The 20,519-nt window shown below is 43.0% G+C and overlaps 2 long non-coding RNA genes across 2 annotated transcripts in view; one reads left to right on the plus strand and one right to left on the minus strand.

Moving 5' to 3' along the window:
- The window catches only part of LOC106005747, a 247,672-nt gene that overhangs the window by 90,655 nt on the left and 136,498 nt on the right, over positions 1–20,519 (plus strand). The gene's annotated exons all lie outside the window — the stretch shown is intronic.
- The window catches only part of LOC101676789, a 36,626-nt gene continuing 31,938 nt past the window's right edge, over positions 15,832–20,519 (minus strand). The window contains exon 3 of the long non-coding RNA XR_199377.3: positions 15,832–16,605. This is a non-coding gene — a long non-coding RNA (uncharacterized LOC101676789). The remainder of the gene's footprint in view (positions 16,606–20,519) is intronic.

Below are 20,519 nucleotides of genomic sequence, written 5' to 3' on the forward strand. Positions count from 1 at the left end.
CAAAAACATAACACTTTAAAATGCCACCGAGGCCATCTGTTGTTTCCTATCAGTTCTTGACGTCAGAGTGGCTCAGTTATTTTAGGGTTTCCATAACTGTGATCATACAAGGAGGCATTTCAGAGAGTATTAGGACCACTGAACAAGGGACTCAGACTTGCAAGGAACCCAGGGGTCATCTATATCTTCCTTCCATGTTCTCCCGAACATGGAACTTAAGTAGAATTCTAGTGGTTGAGAGATTTATTAGGAAGATCTCCCTCTTTCTAAATGCCAGAGTATTTCTCCTCCCTGAAGCATTTGCTCACATGTCTAGGTTCTGGCCTCTGGACCTACATAGAGTAAGATGTCTGACATGAGTAGACGTTCAAAAATTTTTAAAGCTGTGATCATGTCTTTCTGGAAGCTTCCTTATTTTATAGAGAGCTTTCTCAATTCCTTCAAATGGCTCTCATGTGATTTGGTGTTGATCATGCTCACTTTCCTAATCTTTTTCTTCCCATTAGACTCCAGGAATCCTCTTAACATGGGTGACCTCTGACCTCTCAGAAACACTCTAAGAGTTATTTCATGTAATCTTCACAACCACTCTTCGAATTGAAAGGACCGTGGGATTCCCACTGTACAGATGAGGAGGTTGATTGCAAGGTCAACAAAATGATGTGTTCACCAGCAATCCCTGACTTCTCTATAGTCCAGTGAAGAGTCACAACCTGTCCACTCTCTTTTCTCTATAGCCCAGTGTTTCCTCATGGTAGAGTACCTTGTAATAGATGTGCTCAGAGCAATTTTTTCTTTCTTTTTTCTCACTTTAAATAAAATACCTCAGAAATACCAAAAGAGGATGATTAATAACTTAATTAACACCCTTGTAGCCACTACCCAACTTAGGAAATAAAACATTACAGATAATAACTTATATACCCTTCTATATTTTCTATATTGACCCCCATCTCATATCCCTACTTTTAAATCCAGAAGCAACCATTATTCTAAATGTCATGTGTATCATTCTCCATATATATATATCCCTACACAATACCTAGTATAATTTCATGTTTTATTAAACTTCATATATATGCTATTCATAATGTACATATCCCAATTTTTTCTTTCATTTAACAGTTTGGTTTTGAGACTCATTCATATTGATACATGTGACTAGAGCTCGTGTTTTTCTTTGTCCTATAATAATATTCCTTTTAATGTGTATGCTATTTGTTTACTCTTCCTACTTTTGATGAGCATTTTAGGTTCTTTCCCATCTTTCCATTGCAACAGTGCTTCAACAAACTTGGTGCTTGGCTTCCTGAGCCCAAGTTTCTCTAGAAATGGAAATACTAGGTCATAGAATGCATGCATGTAGAATATTTGCAGCTTTACCAGTTGTTACCACACTGCCCCCCAAAGTGGCATCTTATGCTCACTAGCAGTGTACAAAGGGACCCATGGTGCTACCTCTTTAATCAACACTTACTAGTATCATACTTTGTACTTTGTCAGCCTGATAGGTAGGACTATCATTGTTTTGAGAAAAATAGATATAATTGTTTCTAATTTATGTTAGAGTGCAAAACACTAAACTTTATTTGCGTAAACTGGCCTGACCAAGCCACACAGTCTGAACTAGAATGCAAGCTCCTTAGCAGGAGTAGAATTTGCTTGCTGTTGTTAGCCATTAGTCAATATTGCCTAGGCACTAGTGTATTTAAAAAAAAAAAAAAAAAAAGCTATCCTAGGTGCCATGAAACTTCCATAGGAAATACATTTGCATTTGTATTTGTTAATGCTGATGGAGGCAATGGGCAGGTAAATAGGTTTATAATTTGGACTCATGCTACTTTGGGGTATATAACTGAAGTGTGCACTGTGCCAATCTATATAACAGCAAGTTGTGTGATCATTTGGTTCTGTGGAAGTGGACACGCTCCATACTCTCAGGTGATCTGCCATTAAATGGTGGAGCTAATGAAGGCCACAGGCAGTAGCCCAAATGAAAGGCAAAGAGTATTGCTGGGACAAAATTCATAGAAATAGAAAATCAACATTACTTTGCAAATGTGCTCTGAGAGATGTGCCCTGCTTACTTTGAGGTGACAAGAAGGCACAGACAATCTGGGACATGAAGACCTGCTAGCCAGGGAAGGTCAGGCAGATATTGAAAGCCTGGCATCTAGCAGGGAAATGCCACTGAGCCTACTAGAGCAATTCCACTGAAGGAGCTTCTAGGCACGTAGCACAGGGAAGGTGGTGATGCTTCCCTTGGCACTGCACATTCGGCTAGGGAAGACCAGGACAGTGGGTACTGACTAGTTCCAGAAGGTAAAGCCCACAAACCCACAAATGAAGCCTGTACATATTTTTGCTCTGTACCTGCCAGCTTCAGGCCCTTGGGGGGAGGTACTGAGATAACGAGTATAACGCTTGACCCTTGCCTCAGATTTGTATCATCAGAGAAATGAGACAAGGAAAGCAAAAGGGCATTCTAGGCTTTTTTATATACATATATTAAAAAGTAGAAGTAAACATATGGTGAGGGGTCAGTGGTGGAGAATAGTAGTATCAAAACCTAAAGTGAAGAGTCAGAACCACTGATGAGGAGCCTTGAATGCCAAGAAAAGCAACTGAATTATCATTCAGTAATACTATTAGCATACTTGAATGGCACCTGTTATATTCTAGACATTCTAGGTCTTACACACTCTACATACTTTATCTCATGTAATTCTCTCGATTACCCCATAGGTGGGTATATTTCTATCTCTGTTTTATAGATGAGGGAACTGGACACAGAGAGGTTTGGAGACTTGTCCCAAATCTTCCAGCTACCAAGTGGTAGAGCCAGGTTTTGGACTTACGCAGTGTGGCTGGCTTCTATAGTCCTATAATCCCATTATAGGATCTGGGGGTTTCTAAGTAAAGGTTGATTAAAGCTTATAGCTTTTGAAAAACCCAAAGTGCTGGCCACATCACTGGACATTCAGATTCCATGCATCTGAAATATTGAATGACTGCCGGGATAGTTTAGATGCACGTGCACACTTGGCTGACAGTCCCTGCTGTCAGCCCATGGGAGCCGCTTGGGTTTCTGATAAGCCGAGCGACATTCCCAAAGTTCAGCACTTGAGAAAGGGAGCGTTTTAGCAAAGCAGCGTTTTAGCAGAACTGATCTGGCAGTTGTGCTTGACAGGAACTAGGAAGGTCCAGAGAATCAAGGTTGAGAGAGCATGCCTGACTGTTGAGAAGCCAAGTCAGAAGAGAGGAGGGGCTGGGCCAGAAGGAGGAAACAAAAGCTAACTAAACCATTGATGCTGGAGACCAGCTAGGACCATGTAAAAGGAGATGTGGATGCCTTCACGTGGGGAACTTGAATAGGGAGTGACAACAGGGAGTAGCAATCCTCATGCTGCTGAGTCCACCCTAGTGGTTAGCACTTGGGCTCAGGTCCCAGTCCCTGCTCCATCACTTACAAACTGTGTGGCTGTGGACAGACAGGCTCCATAGCCTTTCCATGCCTCACTTGGTTCATGTATGAACTGGAAATAATGACAGCATCTCTCATTGGGTGATTACTGTATAAACAATGCTTAGAACAGTGGTTTGCTCACAATGTGTGTGCAGAAAATGTTAGGTCTTATTATTTTTAATGGTAGGAGAAGGAAATTGGGCAGTGTGAGAGACCATAAACTAAGATTTAGAAATCTTGGTCTTTGATTCAGCAAGATCTCTGATCCTACTACAGGCTACCTTCAGACTGGGGAGAAGAAAAAAAAAAACCTGCTTTTTCCGAAATGACAGCAGCTTCATTTTCAATGAAAATGATGCTAATTACTGGGTATTGACCCAAGATGAATTTCTCTTTGATGAACTACATACTGCTCTTCAGAAAACCTAGCCAAATCATCTCAAATACCAGGAAGTGTGGGGTAATGCAGCAAATTGGGGGAAAATGTGTATCAGAAAAAATTATTGCTACAAAAATATTTTCAGTAAGTTTGTTCCCTTCATAAATAGTGTGAATGGAATGCCTCAGCAATCAGCTGAAAGCCCGATCTTCGCTGTGGGCTAATTGCTCGTCTGGTTAGTGCAGAATTTAATTTGTGCTATTGTGCAGGCAAGGCTGAGAGCGTGAAATAAACAATGTGTGTTAATTTCACGTTTTCCAGTCTACTTAGCCAAAGAGAAAGCTTGGGCTCCTTCTCAGGCCTCACCCCACCCCCCTCCCCAGCTTCTCATCCTGGAATTTGCAGACCATGGAGGGGTGGGATATTTGCTGACTGCAGGTGTGGGGTTCTTGCTCTGAGACTAAAGTTGCAGGAAAGCCAGCTGACCTGGGCAGTGATGCTAACCAAGGATACACACAATACTCACCCCATGAGTATTCTACCCCATGCCCAGGGCTGTTGCCCAGATCTTTCTTCCATGAAACACATGGTGACCTGCTGGTGCCAGGCAACTGCATTTATACTCTCAGGCTTGGTGATGACCCTGGCCTCCTCCGTAGCTGTTTTCATCAGGGCAAAGAGAAAACTAACTGGATGTATGCATACTGAATGGATTAATTTGATGAGCTAAGGGGAGTTTGCTCTGTTTAGGGCAGCAGAAGTAGCTTTATGAGGAAGTAGAAGAGATGCCCACTTTCAGTTTGGGGATTGAAGGAGGCTAAGTTGACTTCTCCCTTGCCTGCTTTCCTCCATGTTCCGCTCCAGGAATCAGAGAAATCAGCACTTCTCCCTCCTTTCACGATAGCTGAAGGCCCAGAAGCCCAAAAGAAGTGCCTGGCTTAGGGTCTGAGGGGCAGTCAGTAGCTTGACAAGACCCAGAGCTCAAGGACACCATCCACTCTTGTAGTACTCTCTGCTACACCATTTCTCATCAGGTTTATAAAGTGAACCCAGTTACCTTCTTTATAGGTATCTATATCTTTATCTATAGATAAATATAGGTATATTTATCTTTATGATCAGGGGCCCAGAGTCAGGCTGCTTGAGTGCAGATCCTTGCTCTAGCCAGATAACATTGCATGAGCTACTCATTCCTTTCCGTGCCTCAGTGTCCTCATTTGTAAAATGCACATAATAACAGCACACTCTTCAGAAGGTTATTATGAGTATCCAACTAGTTAATTCATGTAAAGTGCTTGTACCAGTGCCTGGAAAAGTCAGTATTCAGTAAACATTAACTATCAGTGTTATTATTTTGAATATTCTAAATTTCTGATGCATTTTTATTGTAAGATTGTGTGTATGCCTGTGTGTGTGAGAGAGAGAGAGAGAGAACTCAGATAGTCCTATCCTCTCAGAATGAAGGACTGTTATTCCCTTGCCTTCATTTTCCATCTGTCCTGCTTTTATTATTAAAAATCTAAGAGGGGAATCACAGTATCTGGAAATGTCTTAGGGCCTTTTTTTAATTGAGAGAAGAGCTAAAGAACTGAATTGATGAATGAATTGCATCATTGATGCAAACTCTTGTTTGTCTCTGTCTTCCCAGTGACGGTACAGGTCCAGTACACAGTACATCTTGATGTGTGCTGAGCCACCAACAGTCCAATGGGAGAGGCAAAACGTAGCTACATCTTTAAGCCTGCAGAGGACAAAAACAAAATGGGGGAAAAAAATCTCTTCCCTTCAGGCCTTCCTTGATCATGGAGATGACTGGTATTTCTTTCCAGGAAAAAGCAAGATCAGTCTTATTTTAACCCATTAAAGCATAGGTTAGAGCCACCTTACCCTAGTCTAAGAGGTATATGCTTTTGGAGGGGCCTCCGTAGGTATTATATCAAGGCCCTGTATTGAACTGGATACTATACCAAATACTGAAAATGCAAAGATTGTGCCTGTCCTTCGGGAGACCATAATCCGGGTAAGTAGGGATCTTAACTCTATACTGCAACTTGCATTGACACAGCATCTTGCTATTTGTAAAGCACTGTGCTAAACATTCCTATACAACAGGTAAGGACAGACAGACAATGAGGGATTAAAGAACTTACTCAAGGTTACACAGCTGAAATGTAACTTCAAGTCTCTGGACTTGAGATCCGCTCCTCTCTCCCCTACATACATGGACTTCTCCATGGCATAAGGGCTGTTTGGCCTGACAGCCTTGTTCTGCTAACTATTGGGGATGGCAAAGGAAAAGCACACGTGATAGTACCAGGTGGGGCTGTGTAACCTGAAGATAAAAAAAGAAGCATGTTTCCACAATGCTACAATTATGAACTGGAGATCTAGGGGAAATTAATATTCTCAGTAAGGCGGCCATAGTTATGGAGCACCTACTGCATGCAAGACACTGGGCTGGAATTATGATAGGAGAGAGTGGAGGGTTGACACAGAGATGAGTAAGAGGCCGTCCCTGTTCTCTGGTGGATCACAAACTCCAGAGAAGATAAAATGAGCATCCCTAGAAGGAAACTTGATTTTAGCTTGTGGAAACTGTTACCCAGTTGTATAGGCTGGATGGGCTTGGAATTTGAGAGACGGTGAGAGCCTATAAATGCTGGGCTGGATGTAAGTTGCAAAAAGAGTCTGAGGTAAGAGATGACCCCAGGAAGTGCATCACTGGCTGCCTGACAGTGAGGGGAACAGTATCTTGCTTGCTTCAGGGTGGAGTAATCGGGGAAAGCTTCCAGAAGCAGGGGAACCTACAGGAGCCTCAGGGAGGAAGCATTTGAATACTGGAGGAGTGGGACAAGGGATCCAGACAGAAGGAGTGTCAAGATCAAAAGCACCAGAAAAGGTAGGAAAGCATCTCATCTGTCTCCAGTCATAGTTTAATTGGAAAGATCATTTGGCTTTGATGGCAGAGAGTCTTTGACAGAGATGAAGAAGATGGTTGTTGAGTGCTTCACGCAGCAGAAGGAGTAGGGAGAAGGGAAGGAGAGTTTAAGATGAATACATAGCCAGGTGACTTTTTCCCATGATTCCCCTTGTCCAGCCAGAATTCACAGGTTAAACAGTGAACCTTATTGGACAGATAGATAAGAGATTGGAAATGTCCCTGGCTTGATAGGAACTGAGAAGTCCTTTCCCTAACCATATCTTCTTAGCTCGGAACCATCCAGGGCCCATACATGGCTGCTTTCAGCTTAGGGCTCAAAGGCTCCCTGAAAGCTGACGTGTTGGCAATAAGAAGGCAAGAGTTAATGAGGCTGTAACCCATAAGACCTTCACAATCTTCAGGCAGGCATGGTTTGAGGATTTCTCCTCTTTAGCGTTCCCTTGACGTTCATTCACAACTGATTTCATCTAGGTACAAATATGTAGAGGAAAAAGGTAAGAGATGGAAATGGGACAAGGTGGCACCAGTGTTTCCAGGAACCCTATTCCATCATCCTTCTGAAGGATCAGTTGCTCTGTGAGAATGCAGCCTTCCCCAGTGGAGAACCAGCATTCACTGCCATCCACCCCTCCTATGGTTGAGACCGTACACCTTTCCTTGGTGCCTGCTTTCTGGGAGTAGACTCCTCTAGGAGAACTAGGGCATCTACCTTCAGAGACCCTTCAAGGAGCCGGAACCCCCTCCCCACCTTACAGCATTTCTACCTCTGCCCTGGCTTGGGAGCTGTAGTGGCACAAAACGAGAACCAGAGAAGGGCGCTGACACAGAGGACATGAGGGAACTCCAGGCAGGTGTTCTGACCTCACGATTTTCAGCAGGCTGATGTGGGCTCTGTCTCCTAGTTTCCATCCTGAGAAAGCCCAAGGAAGAGCTGCCTAATGTGTCAGCCCCAAAAGACCCTTAGGCATAGAGTAAATGACAAGCCCCAGGAGGCTGCCTGCTGCCACAGTCCCACGGTGGAGGGATGCTGATGGCAAATAATCCCGCAGGGAAGGGCCTGGACTGGCCTAAGCTGCACAGCTAGTCAGTCCACCGAATGTGTCAGCCCCTGGTATTTGAAATCTTCTAACATGTGCAAGTGGGTCGGTGGTGGTGGTGCAAAGAAAGTGGTGGCTTGAGTGCTTCACAGGACCCTGTGCGAAGTCTTCTTTCCCTTTGGGGTGTCTAGCGCTGAGAAAACCTGAACTCTAAATCCTCCGTGAGGCTTGGACCTCCCTGAACCTTTGAACATCTCCAAGTGTGAGAATTCTAGGGTGAGGAGCCAAGAAGAATACAGCAATACTCTGGGTGCTCTGCCCCATGAGGTTACCCATTGACGCGTGTGACCTGAATGACTCAGTCCTGTGCCATGCTCCCAAGGGCAGGGGTGCCATCCCTTCACCTTCAACTCACAAACCTTTCCAGTCCTTCCAGAACCAGTTCAAGGTTCTACTCCATGCAGGTAGCACCAAATTGTTGTTTTCAACACCAATCCATGTGTTTTCCCAAAGGCTAGCTAGTGAAAGCTCCAATTTGAAGAAAGCCCACTCTATAGGTCCTGTGTTAGTCATGGCTTCCTCGTTTATGTTCACAGCAAAACTATGAAGTGAAGCATTTTGTTTCTTGGTGGGAGAACAGAGACTCAGAGAAGCTAAGGTTTCTCACCCTGGGTCCAGTTGATTCCAAAGCCGGGGCTCTGAACCACTGTGTTCTACATGATTGTCCAGCCCTGCCAATGTGCTCTATTGTTTTGGTGTTAAAGCCATTATGGTTCAAACTGAACTTGCTAGGCTCCGTGGAAATGTAAAGTACTATGAGCTACACATTCCCTCCTGCTCAGGGAACTTGAACTCTGGGTACACAGATAATGTATATACATAGATGATTGACACAGAGGACCCACATTACATCGTGTCAACTGGTGCTTAGTGGGCATCTAGTGTGCACCACCAGGCATGGAGCTGAGCTCCTGAGGATCTCAAGAGAGAACCGTCTCTGCTCCATTGATGCTTACAGTCCACTGTGGAAGCAAATAAGTTTGCAAATGGCTGTATAATTTACAATGTAAAATGTTAGGGAGAGAAAGATCTGTAAGCTATGAGAGATAAGAGCCAGGGGACCTTTTTTAGATGTGAAGACCAGAGAAAGCCTACCTCCTGAAGTGTTATTTTAGCTGAGATTTGGAAGATGAGCAAGAGCTGGAAAAATGCAAAGAGGTTGGGATCTGGGAAGGGGTCATTTCTGGCCATAGCCTGAGGCAGAAAGAAACATGGAACTTTAAAGAAACACATCTAACCAAGGCAGCCAGCTGTGTGCCTCCAGCTTTCGCCATCCTTTTTGGTTTGCTTCAGCCCTCAGGCCCTACGTCCTGAATGCCCTGAGCTTAGCAGATGCCTCCCTTTCTGTCAGTACCCCCGACCTCTTATTATGACATTATACACAGCTTCATTCTGAGCTTGGCTTCTTGCTTTGTCCTTTTTCTCCTTTTGATCATGGCAGGAGCTTCTGGACCACTTGGACAGTTGGGCTCATGGCTCGTCTCCCTAAACAGGGGTCCACTGGGCTATCAAAGCCCAACCTGGAGAGCTCTGCTTTCTTTTGTATCTCCCCCTCCCCAGCCTCCGTGGGAGCTAGGACCTGGGAAGACTGTAAATTGTATACATTATTTCCTTTTTGATTAGGTGAATAAATAACTTGATTGAGACGCGCCTCTTTGGAGGGCGATGCTGGCAGGCTTCCAGGAGTGGGAGGCAGCTGGCTCTGAGCACAGAGGAGGTAGCAACAAAGACTGGAGGGATAGACACATCGTGGGCAGGCTTGGGATCCTGCCTGGTCTTGGAGAGAACTGGCCAGAAATGTTTAAGGAAAGCAGTTTGCACCCTCTCTTCCTGAGAGGGAAGGTTCGGGTTTGGGATGCCTTCGCAAACACTGGGCCATCTGTCCCAGCCCACTGCTCTCCGGAGGGATAGGCTCAGCTGGGAGGAGTGGGCACAGGTTACGGGGCTGCTGACAACTGTGCTACCCAAGCGAGTTGGACCACGGGAAAATTCCCTACAGATGAGAGGTAGAGTTTTTAAGAAAGGCCTTTAGACCCTGGGCAGTGTCTCCATTGTGCAGGGCAAAGAGATGTTGGTGCATGGAATATACTCACTGGCCTTTGATCCATGCTCCTCTTCATTGCTCCAAATTTAAAGTATGGAACTAAACTGGGATTCCTCTTCCTTCCACAACTCAAGAGATACCATTGGCTACCTGCATAGCCTCCCAAAGTGGCCCTGCCCCATCTTAGAACTTTGACAAGCTCTGGTGCTAACCACCCAAGATGCCCTGTAGCAAGGGGCAGTTTCAACATGGGGAGAAACAGCATGTCAGACTCTAAGTGATTCAGGTATAAGTCCTACCCCAAATGCTAGCTGTGATATTCACTACTCTATGACAGGGGAGAAGCCAGCTCTGAATGTAGATACTAAGTTTTAAGCATCTAAAACAGGCCTTTTGGTGCAAAATTGGGTTTCCTTGCTGGTTACTGATCTACTGCTAAGAGCTATTCCTTGGAGTTAAGTCATTCCTTGGAGTTAAGTGCTTTCAAAAATCCCCTGTTAAAACATCTCTAAGATGGAAAACACATTGACCCAGTAGTAATCATTAACACCTGACTTGGTTAGAGAATAATCGATGACTACCCTTTCAGGCCCAAGGAAATAGATGAGGACATAAAGCAATTTGCTACCATTGATGGAGCCCATTACAGGCCTAGAAGAACACTGGGTCTTTCATATATATCTTCTCATTTAGTCCTCAGGATCTGAACCCAAGTTTGTGTGGTGACCACCACTTTAACCTTTCCACTATTCCAACTGCCTTATCTGAAGGGTTGTAGGGGAAATGAGATTGTTTTGAGGAAACACTAGCCTCTGAGAGGGCTTCTCTGAATATCCAGGTACCTAAGGTGGAAGGAAGGGCACCACAAGTCGGTAATGCCCCAGTTTGGCCCTGTTCATGCAGTCATGCCTTACATTGTGACTCCATACCTTGTGCTCCTGGTACCTGGGTAGATCCTCCCCAGGCTGTGGGTATCACTCAATACCAGTCCACATACTTCCTTGCCAGGTCTCCTGGAGTTTCAGGAAAGGCCAGATGCACAGCCCGATGTTGAGCCACACTTGAGTCCATCAGGATGAGGAAGAGGTCAAGGGAATTAGAGAACCTGAATCTGAGTTTCATTGTGTGGATGGTGCATTGCTATCTCTGCATACATTCCTCACTCACGGCAGGGCAGTCCCAAGCTAACTTCTATGTGGGAGAAGACCTCTCACTCATCTGACTGTACCCACCTTTGCCCCTGACCCCCAGTCTCTCCATGTCTTCTAATTCCTCTTCATGACTCCATTCATGTCCTTGCACATGGGAAATTCCTTTCCATGCTTTGTGGTTCAGCTCAAAGATGGTCTTCTTGATGATCATAGACCTGTAGCTCCCTCTTCTGTGTTGCCTTAGCACCCCACTCCTGTGATGGAGTTTATCACACTGGTATGCAGATCCGTATTCCCTTCTAGACAGGAAACCTCCTGAAGACAGTGTCTTTTATCTACCTAGTACTTAGCATAGTGTCTGACACATAACAGTTCTTATGGGAGAACCTCCCTGACATCTCCGTCACTTCCCAGTCTTGGTTGGTTATGCAGTCCCGTATCCCCACATTACCCTGCTCACACATGGAGCATGATAAGGACCCTATTTGTGTGCACTATCTGTAGGCCATAGTATTAGGAAAATTAGACCCATGACCATCTTGTCCATCAGCCAATCAGTAATGCCTGGCATATGTCTGACTAGGATCTACTCAATAAATACATATTGAGTAAATGGATGAGTCGCTCTGGACTCCTGAAAACCAGTTCGGTTGTAGACTTTGCCTGAGTCAGACACCTAATCCTGGTAAACACCTTGTTCTCTTAGTCCAGATGCCCTGGGAGGCACACTTGATCTGCAATTGCCAAGGGTCCCAACCTCATCAAACTGTGCTTAACTCAATCACTGGGCTGGGGGTAGTAGTTGTAGTTGAATAACTTCAGTGGAATATGTAATTTTTTCCCAGAAATTCTGGGTTTTCACCTTTGGTCTAGTACAAACAGAACATCAGCAATTAATGGGCTCTTACCTTTTACATACAAGGAGAGAAAATAAAAATACTTTATCCTGTGGTAGGTTTGATATTCTGCAAAGCTGGGAAATGAGATGTCTTAGAAAACCTTTCTTCCCAAGAGTTAAGAAATCAGATTCTGCTATTAAATTGCTATGAGACCTCAGGCAAATTCACCCAACCGGCCTAGTTTCCTAGTTTCAAGTGCTACTTCTGTGATCCACCCCCCCCTTTTTTTTCTAGTCTAGTTTTTGCTATACTATCTTTCCAGTCGTTTAGTTATTGTTGTGAAAATACTAAAGATTGCTTCCCTAAGTCCAGCTTTTTAAGCATATGTGAAACTTATTTATGTGCTTGCTTTATCTCTTATTTCCTTGACCTGTGAGGTAGGTGGGATAGTTTGGTCTAGATGATTTCTACTCTTTGTTATTGTTTTCAGTTTTTAAGAGGTTTGAGGTTTGTGTGTGTGTGTGTGTGTATTTTATTTTGTTTTGCTTTTTAAGATTTCATTTATTTATTTGGCAGAGAAAGACAGATAGAAAGAGAATATAAGCAGGGGGAGTCAAGAGGGAGAAGCAGGCTCCCCTCTAAGTAGGAAGCCCAATGTGGGGCCTGATCCCAGAACACTGGGATCATGACCTGAGCCAAAAGCTGCCACTTAATGACTGAGGCACCCAGGCGCCCCTTAGAGGTTTGAGTTTAAAGATTTGTACCTTTGGCCCTTGTACAGGATCCCTTCCCCAAAATCGGGCCAAGAATTCCCAGGTACCCTTGAGTCACAGAACACAAACTCATTCACATGGGATGGTAAGAAAGAAAACCCAAAGTGGCTTATTCTCCAAAGACATGACAACCTGGTGGAGAAATTTTCCATAGTCACCATGGTTTGTGTTTTTTGGAAAGAGTGTCTTCCTACTTCCTTGTCAATCACAAACCAGCGCTGCTGATCTCTGGCAGTGCATCAGGCTTACCCTCATTTGTAGTCCAGTGATTCTGGCACTGGATCTTTTGAGTCTGGCAGGAGGGATCTAGACTTTCACCTGAGTTTTCAGTCAAGGACACAGCCATGTCACCTCAATTACCATCATCAGGTAGGGAAGGTTAGTTGGTTATACTAGTTTTGAAATTCAAAGCTTAGAGAGATGTCATGGCTGGTCCAAGCAACCACCAAAATTTAATGGCTAGGGCATAAGGCTATACCTCCTCCCCCATTCACTAACAGTAAATGGCAGGGCGGTGGGTAATAGCCTTCTCATTCAAAGATGCCTTTTGAACTTTGACCTCAACAGCATCTGCATGAATGTTGCATCATCAATATTCATGGGCTTGCACATGTGGAAACCATATGATTTCCTATGGAAAGAATTCTGGGTAAGGAGACAGTGAATCGGAGTTCTAGTTGCAGCCCTAATTAAAGAGTTGCTTCCACGTTCTGCATCTCACTTTCCTTATCTTACATAAAAGAATTATCCAGAGAAGTCATTCTCACTGTTTAGTTTGAGGACCAATGGCATCCACATCATCTGGATGTACATCTGGAAAGCCAGATCCCTAGGCTTCCCCAAGACCTACTGAATCAGAGTATTAAGAATGGACATGAAACCCAGCACTTGAAACCAACTTATGTGGTAAGAATGTGAAGCCTACTAAGGCTTAACAACCCCAGGACCGGATGAGCTCTGAGTTTCCATCATAAGGTATTGTCTTGTGATTTTATGAATATAATTATTGCAAGGTCCACAAGGAACACACTACATTTTTAGCCTCCTTGTTTTTTATCCCCTACCCATGTGTGCCAGTTTTGTGTAGAAAATAGATGCATTTGAAAAAACTAGTACATTCTTGGGGGCACTGTAGTTGCAGACTCATCTTGAGAATCCCTCCAGGCTGTTCTGGAGCATGTTCTTAATGGTGGGCTGAGAAAGGAAGAAAGCCTGCTCTCTGTTCTGAGGGAGAAAGAGAGTCCCTATAAACAGCAGTCCCAGAATTATCCTCCAGCTCCCTCACTATTATAAAGAAAAGCTGACACAGCAGAGTCCAGGGGATGCTGAGTGTCTGCAGAGCACTAATCACTAAGCTAGGCAGGCTAAATGCAAGAAGAACATTTCACAAACAACACCTGTACCGAGCAGTCATCCTCTATTTTTAGAGCTGCTGCAGAGAGCAAAGGGACATTTGGAGAGACTCCCAAAGGGCACCAGGCAGCAGGAAGGTGGAGAGGTTTCAGCATCTTCTCTCTGACTGATTCTATAATGCCCTATCAATTGAGTCATTGAAAACTTAGCCAGTCTGACTTTTTTGTTTTGTGTTGGTTTGTTTTGTGGTTGAGGATGAGGAGCAGACATGGTGGGAGAGAAACAAGATGAGATAAGGAGTGTCATTCTGATATATGTGTGATGTTTTTGATGGAAGAACACATATTTAAAATTAAGTTTAGATGATTTTGATTTAAAAAAAAAATAGAACAGTCTGTTCTCCAGGACTTACTCTGGAACAGCTCAAGGTAGGAATGAGTGGGAAATATTTCTATCGGATTAATTTTATCTAGCTTCAAAAAGGTCCTCCTTGTTGGGATTGTCACACCTTACATTCATAGATAGGACAAATGATCTAATTTCGTGCTAGATACATGTTAGTTAGGTTAGGTTGGTTAGAACCTAGAGCTTAGAGAGTCTAGCCATTTGGAAAGACTATCAATTCAGAACATCAGCTCTTATTTCCAACTAAGGAATAATAGTGTACACTAATTGAGGGCTTAAACATTTCTAAGGGCTGGCCTATCAACAATTGGCTAAAAATATCAGTCGACACAGAAGGATAGAATAGGACTTCGGTAATACACTCTGACATGGAATTTCCTGTCCAGGTGAATACAACCAGTCTGATAAATGTTATGTATTTGTTTGATCTTTCAGGTAGGATTCATAAAATTTCAGGTCAGAAAATGTCATTTTCTGATTAACCTCTTTCTCTTTTCCCACTTGTAATTAGGGAAGTCTCCTCTTTCTCTTTCAGCCTTTCAAGGAACATTGGGTTGAACTAGAATGGGATATGTGGTCCAGTCTTCTCCTATCATGGATGAACAGATGTGTCTTGTTTACTTCTCAAGATCACACAAGTATTTTTTTGCAGGACTAGCTTGGAACCCTGACTTCCAGTTTAGGGCTTTTTCTACTATATCAGAGAACCTGAAGCTCGTGGACTTGAAACAAAACTTAAAAATCGTTCAGCATAATCAGTTATCCCCAATACTTGAACTGATAAATTGGAGATCACACAGACTTTTTTTAGTAATTCTTTTGAAACACAAAATTAGACAAAAGGGATGAATGCCAAGTTGAGTCGATTTTCTTTTGATCTTGCTTAATATAAATATAGAAAAAACAAATAAAAACACCACCTGGCTGCATCTTAATGCAGAGTGGTCTTGAGGTGTGTAATTCAGAACTTGTGGACCTCACAAGACTATTTTTATGGAGTAAACAAATTGTGATGGCAACCAAGCTGTGATTTTGTTGCATAAATACTGTATATGTTCCTTAATGCCTTCTAGCTAATGCAAACACTTTGAGACTGTTGGAACAATAACCTTAGTGAACTGATTGTTAACAGAACTACAAAGTAACAAATTTTGCTATTTTGTGATGTCCACTCAATTTCCTGGTGACTTCGTCCTGTTCTTTAAGTCAAGCCTCTCCCCTCGAAACCACCCCTTGTGTTAGAGTCTTGCTGTCAGCCAGCTGCATTCCCCCTTAAAAGTATTTACGCATAGAGATGTAATAAGTTTGAGAAGGCCAAAGGGAAGAAGAGAGGTGTTCTAGTCCATTTGGGCTGCTGTAACAAAACAAACTGGGTGGCTTGCAAATGATAAATTTATTTCTCACAGTTCTGGAAGCTGGGAAATCCAGGATCATGGAGGCACTGGCAGGTAGAGTATCTGGAGAAAGCCTACTCCCTGGTTCATAGATAGCCATCTTTTACTATGCCCTCACTAGGTGAAAGGAGCTCTCTGAGGTCTGTTCTATAAAGGGACTGCTTCCATTCACATGGGCTCCACCTTCAAGATCATTTCCCAAAGACCCCACCTCTTAATACCCTCACAGGGAATCAGGTTTTAACATAAGAATTTAGAGAGCTATTTTCAGTCTATAGCCAGAAATAGAGTTTCAAGAAGTATAAGTTCCTAAATCTAACCATATGCTTCTCTTTCCTTCTTGTGATTGTGTTTGCTTCCATCATGGGCTTTTCCAAATTCTGCTTTGTATTAGACTGAACCTTAGAAAATTGTCATTTTTGTAGGTGAAAGCAGTCAGATATCAGCAATTTAATAAAATTCAAGCTAATGTCATTGAGTCAGTGTGTTCTGAGGACTGAAGATGCCACCATAGCATCCAGATACTTCATTCTTCAGAGTGATGTTGCTCTGTAGCCACTCAAATAAATTAAGGTTCTCTTCTCCATGGACTTGTTTGCCGAGACAGGTTCCAAACACCAGGATGTAGCCTGACCTCCCCTTTTCACCTCATGGATTCTTGGGCTCTTGCACTAATAGACACTGGAAAATATAGGTAGGGTTTTTTCCCGTTTTCACTGTTGTTCTCAGGGATATGTTCAGCACTCTGTATAAAACGCATGCTCTGGAGATTTCAAGTTTAATGGCAGTGGGAAGGAGGCAAAAAGAGAAAATGTGAAAGAGAAATTATAATTTGAAAACACAGAAAAGCAATGTAAGCACATGTGGGGGTAGTGGGGCAAAAGCCCATCACTCAAAAGGGAGTGAGCTTCTTGGAAGTGGGTATTGACTTTTTGATACCATACATCACTAAGAACATAATAGCTGTTCAACAGGTATCCACTGAATCAAAGTAAACACTTTGTTTAAGATCTTCAGTAATAAAAGCCAATAATGGTGGGAGCAAGATGTCCCTTCCCCAGGCATTTTTCAAACCACAGTATGGAGGCAGCCACTGCTTACATGTACTTACAATGCCAGATTTGATCCAAGTTCTTTCCAATCTTTTTACTCTTCTCTGCACCCAGGCAATGTCCAGCAGTTATTTTAAGCAAGATTCATATATCTAAGTCCTCTTTTATTCTTCCCCCAAAGAACTCCAAAAGCTAAGAAAGCAAGAAGTCAGGAAAGGAAAAAACAGCCAAGGGAAGGAAGGAAGGAAGGAAGAAAAGGAAAGGAGGGAAGAGAAGAGAAAAGAAGGAGGAGGAGAAGGAGGAGAAAAAGAAGCAGCAGAAGCAGCAGAAGCAGCAGAAGCAGCCATCAGGAAAGTTGAGCCCTTTGAACTCCATCCTAGCTTCACACCGTCATGGTACGCTCTCCCAGCCTTTGTAGGACATAGGCCAGCTTCCCCTACCCCCACCCATACCGTACTGTTACCCTACCCCAGGAAACTCCAGCAAGTCTTGGAACAAAGGCTGGCAACAAGTCTTTGTCTGGGCTAGGAATAGGATGCAGTTAGGGAAGGTTTTGAAATTTGTTTTTAAATGTTACGAATATTCTGTCTCCTGACTCTCACCTCCATTCATTCCCTGTCCAGCCACCCCCTTGTCTCCTTCTTACAGGGTCTTCACAAAGTAAAGCATGACCTTTAGATTGAGACATTCTGTGTTGCAATACGTTGGAATAGGTTTCAACACAGTAACTTGAGATCTATTTACTAAACCGTTTGGCACATTCAGCACGTCCTGGAGGAATTGTTGGCGGGACCCGCAGTACGTTTTTCACTCTTCCCTGATGCATTACCAGACATAAGGTCATCCCAGTCTAGCAGAGATGGGTGCTACACAGGGCTCATTACCTCGCAGCAAGCCAACCAGATGAGGCTGTGGGATGTTTTCTCTTCATCATTCAAGCTTGAAAGGAAACTGTCAGCCTCCACTTGCTCTTAAAACAATGAAAATTTAGGTGACAGCACTCTCATTAGCTCAATGGAAATGAAAGTTTCTAGGCTAAGAAACTTTGTGGCATACTAACAAACTCTACCTTAAGGGTCATTCTAGAAGCCAGGACACAAGGACAGCTATCAGCTTCTAGGGATAGTGTGGTGACAATAAAACAACACACATCTCTTTAGTAAGACCAGAAATCTTCAGGAGACACAGCATCTGAGCTGAGAAAAATAGGTAGATTTTAGATAGATCCATGTTTTCCATGGCTTACCTTTACTAGGAAATGGGCATATATCTGGGGCTATCCTGTTTCGACTTACGTGCATTCACATTATCAGAAAACAAGCAGGAATATTATTATTTTGGGAAATGCTCTCCCTAGGAAAAACTCAAGCAAAAGTGCCAAGTGTAGATCCTATTCCCTAGACTTATCATTGCAGAATTTCTAATCTAAGAGGGTTTGGTCAATATTTGATGAACCACTTGAATAATACACAAAATTATGGGAACCCTAATAATTGCTTACATTTGTATAGTACCATATTCTAGGACATTCATATGCATTATTTTCTCATAAGATCTTTGTAAAAACTACGTTTGATGGTTTTTAGTAGGTATTTAGTCTTTGTTTTTATAAAATCTTAGGAATATTAGAACTGCAAGTGACCTTCGCTATAATTTTGATCAATAGATGACAACCAGGGGTGCATATTGAATCATCAGAGGAACTGTTTTGAAAGCCTGTGTGTGTGCGCCACCCTCCCAACTCCCCACTTACTGCTTTACTCTCCCAACACACACATACATATACAGAGTCTGAATCACTAAGTAGGGAGGAGAATCCTCACATAAATACTTCTTAGAACACACTCCAAAGCATGTGCCAGTTTACACCACTGCTCTAAACCAGTTTGTCATTTGTCCAGTGGAGAAGTTGAGGAATAAAGCAGACATGATTGACCCAGAGGCACACAGAGTGGCAGAGTCTGTGTTCCAGCCCCAGCCTCCTGACACTTAGTTGGATGGCCTTTCTTTCACACTTTGCTACCATCTTTCCAAATCAAAGGAGGGAATTCCAAGATGACGCTCTTTATTTTAAACTGTTTTGTGCTTCTTGACACCAGCAGGAAAAATGTTAAGAAATGCTCTGTCCAGAGTATACCTGATGTGAGTAAAGTTCCCAGAACCACACTTTTCTGTTAGAAGCATTTCTACCTGAATACATGCTCTTCACAGGTTTTACTCTGCCGTCCCAAGAGGTGGTTCTGATTCTCATGAATAATGGTTATCCTCTTTTTCTTGGTGGCACTTCATTTTCAGATTCTTTACACCTTCCCCAAACTGCAGGAGCACTCCATTGATTTGGGGGCTCATATCATCAATAATCTAAAATATATGGGAAAGCACTCAGGAACAAGAGAAAGGACTCTGGGCAGCAAATGAACTATGTTGGAGAGAGGAGCAAAAGTGTTTCTCCCAGGCCCCCTGCCTCTCTGTCAAGCACCTCTCTAGTCATTTCATCTGATCCCTTTGCACTCTTGGATGGGAGGGACCCATTGCGTTGCTCAGAACCATAGCCCTTCTTTGGTCCCATTTACTAGTGGGCTGGGTTACGGTGTGAAAGAATAGATAGAGCTCTAGGTATGATGCTTCCAGAGCTCAAGTGCTAAGAAGTGAAGGCAGACCTTTCTTCTGGGATCACCTCTTTTCATGCTGTAGATGGATAAGCAGACCTAAGACAGGCTCTGCAAATTTCCTAACCTTGGTTTCTGTCTAGGATGCAGGAAACCTCATTAGAAAATTCCTGATGGGAGAAGGCAATGGAGGGCTACCTAGTCCTACTCTTAATAACAGATGCTCTGTCCAAAATGTCCCTGATTCGAGTAAGGTTCTGTGCACCACAGTTTTCTATTATGAGCGATTCTACCTACTTGGTAGCAGCCATAACGTATCTCTTTACCTCAAAGAATGTTATTAGGCTCTCTTTCCAGTAATAAGAGTCTGCAAACCTTTAGTTTAGTCCCAAAACTTTGTTTTCTTATTGTGATAAAATATATGTAACATTAAATTGACCACTTTAAGCATTTTAAGTGTACAGTTCCATGACATTAAGTACATTCACAGTGTTATGCCACCATTACCACCATCCATTTCCAGAACTTTCCCATCAACCCAAATGGAAACTCTGTACTCATTAGACAGTAACTTTTCATTTACTCTTTCTCCCCTTCCTCATTCCCTGGTAGCCTTTATTCTATTTTCTGTCTCTATGAATTTTCCTCTTATAGGTACCTCATGTAAGGGAAATTATACAATATTAGTCCTTGTGTCTGGCTTATTTCACTTAGCACAATGTTTTCAAGGCAGGGAGTCTGCTTCTCTCTCTCTCACAAATAAATAAATAAAATCTTAAAAAAAAAAAAGAATTTCATTCTTTTTTAAGGCTGAGTAATATGATGTTGTATAGGCCATGTGTGCTTTTCCATTCAGCAGTGGGTGAACCTAACCCAGGCATTTCCATCTTATCATTGGTTGAATGGGATACATATTTACTAACTAAGCCATTGTGTAGGGTTGAGGGAAAGAACTGCTGAGGTTTGACGAGGTCTTAGGGAACCTCTGAATAGGCTTTATAAACTGTAGAAGTATT

This window comes from Mustela putorius, unplaced genomic scaffold (assembly GCF_011764305.1).
Source record: "Mustela putorius furo isolate JIRA1106 unplaced genomic scaffold, ASM1176430v1.1 tig00003858_pilon_pilon_pilon, whole genome shotgun sequence".
Classification (NCBI taxonomy): domain Eukaryota; kingdom Metazoa; phylum Chordata; class Mammalia; order Carnivora; family Mustelidae; genus Mustela; species Mustela putorius.